This window comes from Arachis hypogaea, chromosome 10 (assembly GCF_003086295.3).
Source record: "Arachis hypogaea cultivar Tifrunner chromosome 10, arahy.Tifrunner.gnm2.J5K5, whole genome shotgun sequence".
In the NCBI taxonomy this organism is placed as follows: Eukaryota; Viridiplantae; Streptophyta; class Magnoliopsida; order Fabales; family Fabaceae; genus Arachis; species Arachis hypogaea.
The window spans coordinates 86,298,017-86,304,008 of NC_092045.1; the positions used below are offsets into that span (position 1 = coordinate 86,298,017).

Here is a 5,992-nt window from a genome sequence, read left to right on the forward strand (position 1 = left end):
TCTTTGGATTCGGGTTCATACTTTGATCATGGTTTCTAGTGATCCATGCATTGGCATAGAACTCTTGAACCATCAATATTCCAACTTGTTGCATGGGGTTGGTTATGACTTCCCACCCTCTTCTTTGAATTTCATGTTGGATTTCCGGATACTCATTCTTTTTGAGCTTGAAAGGGACCTCGGGGATCACCTTCTTCTTTGCCACAACATCATAGAAGTGGTCTTGATGGCTTTTGGAGATGAATCTCTCCTTCTCCCATGACTCGGAGGTGGAAGCTTTTGTCTTCCCTTTCCCTTTTCTTGAGGATACTCCGGTCTTAGGTGCCATTGATGGTGAATGAAAAACAAAAAGCTTAGGCTTTTTCCACACCAAACTTAAAATTTGCTCGTCCTCGAGCAAAAAAAAAAAAGAAGAGTAGTAGAAGAAGAAGAGAATTTTGGTAGAGAAGGAGAGGAGGGGGTTCGGCTATATGAGAGAAGAAGGGGTTTGTGTTGTGTGAAAATGAAGAAGAAGGGAGAGGTATTTATAGGGAGAGGGAGGGTGGGAGTTCGGCCATTTTGGGTGGGAAAGGGTGGGAAATTGAATTTGAATGTAATGGAGGTAGGTGGGGTTTATGGGGAAGAGTGGGTTGATGTGAATGGTGAATGGGGTAATTGGGAAGAGGAATTGAGGTGATTGGTGAAGGTTTTTGGGAAGTGTGACATTGAAAATGAGATTTGGATTAGGAGATTGTGATTAGGATTAAAAGAAAAGGTAGGTGGGGATCCTGTGGGGTCCACAGATCCTGAGGTGGGGATCCTGTGGGGTCCACAGATCCTGAGGTGAAAAGAAATACCATTCCTTCACCATATAGGCGTGTAAATTGCCTTCATGCATCATTCTGGCGTTCAAACGCCCATTGGTGCATGTTCTGGGCGTTAAACGCCCATGTAATGCATGTTTCTGGCGTTGAACGCCAGTTTCATGCTTGTTTCTGGCGTTCAGCGCCAGATTGTCCTCTGTGTGCGCATCCTGGCGTTAAACGCCAGGATGTAGCTTGTTTTGGGCGTTCAGCGCCAGAAAGATGCTCTGTTCTGGCGTTGAACGCCAGCCAGATGCATCTTACTGGCGTTGAACGCCAGTCTGCGCTGCCTCCAGGGTGAAAATTTTTTTCTTCTGTTTTTGACTCTGTTTTTAATTTTTTTGATTTTTTTCGTGACTCCTCATGATCATGTACCTAATAAAACACAAAAATAACAAAGAAACAAAATAAAATAAAATTAGATAATTAAAATTGGGTTGCCTCCCAACAAGCGCTTCTTTAATGTCAATAGCTTGACAGTGGCTCTCATGGAGCCACAAGGTGATCAGGTCAATTTAGTGTGTTGTCTCCACACCAAACTTAGAGTTTGGATATGGAATTTGAACACCAAACTTAGAGTTTGGTTGTGGCCTCACAACACCAAACTTAGAATTTGACTGTGTGGGCTCTTCTTGACCTTGAACTGAGAGAAGCTCTTCATGCTTACTCTCTTTTGTCACAGAGAGATGGCCATGTGCTTGAAACACAAGGTATTCCCCATTCAATTGAAGGACTAACTCTCCTCTGTTGACATCTATCACAGCTTCTGCTGTGGCTAGGAAAGGTCTTCCTAGGATGATGCATTCATCATCTTCCTTCCTAGTATCTAGGATTATGAAATCAGCAGGGATGTAAAAGCCTTCAACCTTTACTAGCACGTCCTCTACCATTCCATAGGCTTGTCTCAAAGACTTATCTGCCAATTGTACTGAGAACAAGGCAGGTTGTACCTCAATGATCCCTAGCTTCTCCATTATAGAGAGTGGCATCAGATTTATCCCTGATCCCAGATCACATAGAGCTTTTTCAAAGCTCATGGTGCCTATGGTGCAAGGTATTAAGAACTTGCCAGGATCTTGTTTCTTTTGAGGTAGAGTTTGCTGAATCCAAGTATCTAGTTCACTAATGAGCAGGGGAGGTTCACTTTCCCAAGTCTCATTACCAAACAACTTGGCATTCAGCTTCATGATAGCTCCTAAGTATTGAGCAACTTGCTCTCCAGTCACATCTTCATCCTCTTCAGAGGATGAATATTCTTCAGAGCTCATGAATGGCAAAAGGAGATTTAATGGAATCTCTATGGTCTCTAGATGAGCCTCAGATTCCTCTGGATCCTTAATAGGAAACTCCTTCTTGCCTGAAGAACGTCCTAGGAGGTCTTCCTCACTAGGATTTTCGTCCTCCTCCTCCTCTATGCATTCGGCCATTTTGATCAAATCAATGGCCTTGCACTCTCCTTTTGGATTTTCTTCTGTATTGCTTGGGAGAATACTGGGAGGAGTTTCAATAACTTTCTTACTCAGCTGACCCACTTGTGCCTCCAAATTTCTAATGGAGGATCTGGTTTCATTCATGAAACTGAAAGTGGCTTTTGACAGATCAGAGACTATATTGGCTAAATTAGAAGTGTTTTGTTCAGAGTTCTCTGTCTGTTGCTGAGAAGATGATGGATATGGCTTACTATTGTTCAGCCTATTGCGTCCACCATTGTTAAAGCTTTGTTGAGGCTTTTGTTGATCCTTCCAGGAGAAATTTGGATGATTTCTCCATGATGGGTTATAGGTATTTCCATATGGTTCACCCATGTAATTAACCTCTGCCATGGCAGGGTTCTCAGGATCATAAGCTTCTTCAGAAGCTGCCTCTCTAGTACTGTTGGATGCATGTTGCAATCCATTCAGATTTTGAGAGATTATGTTGACCTGTTGAGTCAACATTTTGTTCTGAGCCAATATGGCATTCAGAGCATCAATTTCAAGAACTCCTTTCTTCTGAGACATCCCATTATTCACGGAATTCCTCTCAGAGGTGTACATGAACTGGTTGTTTGCAACCATGTCAATGAGTTCTTGAGCCTCTTCAGGCGTTTTCTTCAGGTGAATAGATCCACCTGCAGAATGGTCCAGTGACATTTTCGAAAATTCAGAGAGACCATAATAGAATATATCTAATATGGTCCATTCTGAAAACATGTCAGATGGACATCTTTTGGTCAACTGCTTATATCTTTCCCAAGCTTCATAGAGGGATTCACCATCTTTTTGTTTGAAGGTTTGAACATCCACTCTCAGCTTGCTCAGCTTTTGAGGAGGAAAGAATTTATCTAAGAAGGCAGTGACCAGCTTATCCCAGGAGTCCAGGCTATCCTTAGGTTGTGAATCCAACCATATTCTAGCTCTGTCTCTTACAGCAAAAGGGAAAAGCATGAGTCTGTAGACTTCAGGATCAACTCCATTTGTCTTTACAGTCTCACAGATCTGCAAGAACTCAGTTAAAAACTGATAAGGATCTTCAGATGGAAGTCCATAAAACTTGCAGTTTTGTTGCATTAATGCAACTAGTTGAGGCTTAAGCTCAAAATTATTGGCTCCAATGGCAGGAATGGAGATGCTTCTTCCATCAAACTTGGACGTTGGCTTTGTGAAGTCACCAAGCATTCTCCTTGCATTATTATTATTATTATTTTCGGCTGCCATATCCTTCTCTTGTTCGAAAATTTCTGAAAGGTTATTTCTGGATTGTTGTAATTTAGCTTCTCTTAATTTTCTCTTCAGAGTCCTTTCAGGTTCTGGATCAGCTTCAACAAGAGTGCCTTTATCCTTGTTCCTGCTCATAAGAAAGAGAGAAGAAAACAAGAAAAGAAAGAGGAATCCTCTATGTCACAGTATAGAGATTCCCTTATGTTAGTAGAAAAAGAAAGAGGTAGAAGAATGAAGAGGGAGATTCGGATTTGTGGATGAAGAGAGGTGAAGAGAAGTGTTAGTAATTAATTAATTAAATGGAAGAAGAAAAGAGAAGAGAAATTTCGAAAATAATTTTTGAAAAAGAGTTAGTGATTTTCGAAAATTAGAGATAAAATATAATTAAAATTAAAATTTAAAACAAAAAGAATTTTTTGAAAAAGAGAGGGAGAATTTTCGAAAATTAGAGAGGGAAAAGTAGTTAGTTGGTTTTGAAAAAGATAAGAAACAAACAAAAAGTTAGTTAGTTGATTGAAAAAGATTTGAAATCAAAATTTGAAAAAAGATAAGAAGATAAGAAGTTAGATAAGATATTTTGGAATCAAATTTTGAAAAAGATAAAGTTTTTGAAAAAGATAAGATAAAAGATAAAAAGAAATATTTGAAAAAGATATTTGAAAGAGTTTTAATTTTAAAAATTACTTAACTAACAAGAAACTACAAGATAAGATTCTAGAATTTAAAGATTGAACCTTTCTTAACAAGAAAGTAACAAACTTCAAATTTTTGAACCAATCACATTAATTGTTAGCTAATTTTTGAAAATATGATATAAAAGATAAGAAAAAGATTTTTGAAAATTAATTTTTAAAATTTTCAAAAATAATAAAAAAAATGAAAAAGATATGATTTTTGAAAAAGATTTTGAAAAGATAAGATTTTTAAAATTGAAATTTTGACTTGACTTGTAAGAAACAACTAATTTTGAAAATTTTTGACCAAGTCAACCCAAAATTTCGAAATTTTGGAGGAAAAAAAAAGGAAAAGATATTTTTGATTTTTTAAATTTTTAAAGAAAAACACAAAAATGACCCAAAACATGAAAATTTTGGATCAAGACACAAGATGCATGCAAGAATGCTATGAATGTCAAGATGAACACCAAGAACACTATGAAGATCATGATGAACATCAAGAACATATTTTTGAAAAATTTTTGATGCAAAGAAAACATGCAAGACACCAAACTTAAAAATCTTTAATGCATGGAAAATATGAATGCAAAAATGCACATGAAAAACAACAAAAGACACAAAACAAGAAATCATCAAGATCAAATAAGAAGACTTATCAAGAACAACTTGAAGATCATGAAGAACACTATGAATGCATGGGATTTTCGAAAAAAATGCAAGAAAAATTTTAAAAGCATGCAATTGACACCAAACTTAAAAATTAACACAAGACTCAAACAAGAAACACAAAATATTTTTGATTTTTATGATTTTCTAATTTTTTTGTATTTTTATTATTTTTTTTCGAAAATATTTTTGGAAAAACGAAAAATAAAAGAAAAATTTTTGAAAAAGATTTTTGAAAAGAAAATTACCTAATCTGAGCAACAAGATGAACCGTCAGTTGTCCATACTCGAACAATCCCCGGCAACGGCGCCAAAAACTTGGTGGACGAAATTGTGATCATATTCATTGTAATTGGATTTTAGAAATTGGCACGAGTGGACACAACTCCGTTCAACTAACCAGCAAGTGTACTGGGTCGTCCAAGTAATAAACCTTACGCGAGTAAGGGTCGATCCCACAGAGATTGTTGGTATGAAGCAAGCTATGGTCACCTTGCAAATCTCAGTTAGGCAGAAAAAAGAGGAATTATGATTATAAATAATAAAAAGGAATAATAAAAGGGATAGAAAACTTATGCAGATTCATTGATAGGAATTTCAGATAAGCGGATAGAGGTGCTGTAGAGCCCAAGGACGCCTGCTCTCCTACTGCTTCTACTCAATCCTTCTTACTCCTTTCCATGGCAAGCTTTGTATAGGGGTTCACCATCAACTGTGGCTACTTTCATCCTCTCGGGAAAATGATCCTATGCGGTTGTCAGTCGCACGGCTAATCGTCTGGAGGCATCACCCATGGCTGATGGCTACATCCCATCCTCGCAGTGAAAACTAATGCTCACGCACTCTGTCACAGTACGGCTAATCACCGGTTGGTTCCCGCTCCTACTGGAATAGAATCCCTCTTTTGCGTCTGTCACTAATGCCCAGCAGGTTACAAGTTTGAAACACGTCACAGTCATTCATTACCGGAATCCTACTCGGAATACCACAGACAAGGTTAGACTTTCCGGATTCCTAGGATCCTACTCGGAATACCACAAACAAGGTGAGACTTTCCGGATCCTCATAAATGCCGCCATCTATCTAGCTTATACCACGAAGATTCTGT

At 37.9% G+C, this 5,992-nt stretch overlaps 1 non-coding gene across 1 annotated transcript; it reads left to right on the forward strand.

Moving 5' to 3' along the window:
- Nucleotides 1-3,032: 3,032 nt before the first annotated feature.
- LOC112718643 (small nucleolar RNA R71) lies at nucleotides 3,033-3,136 on the forward strand. Its single transcript, XR_003160974.1, has one exon. It is a non-coding gene; the product is annotated as a small nucleolar RNA R71 (small nucleolar RNA).
- The last annotated feature ends 2,856 nt before the right edge of the window (nucleotides 3,137-5,992 follow it).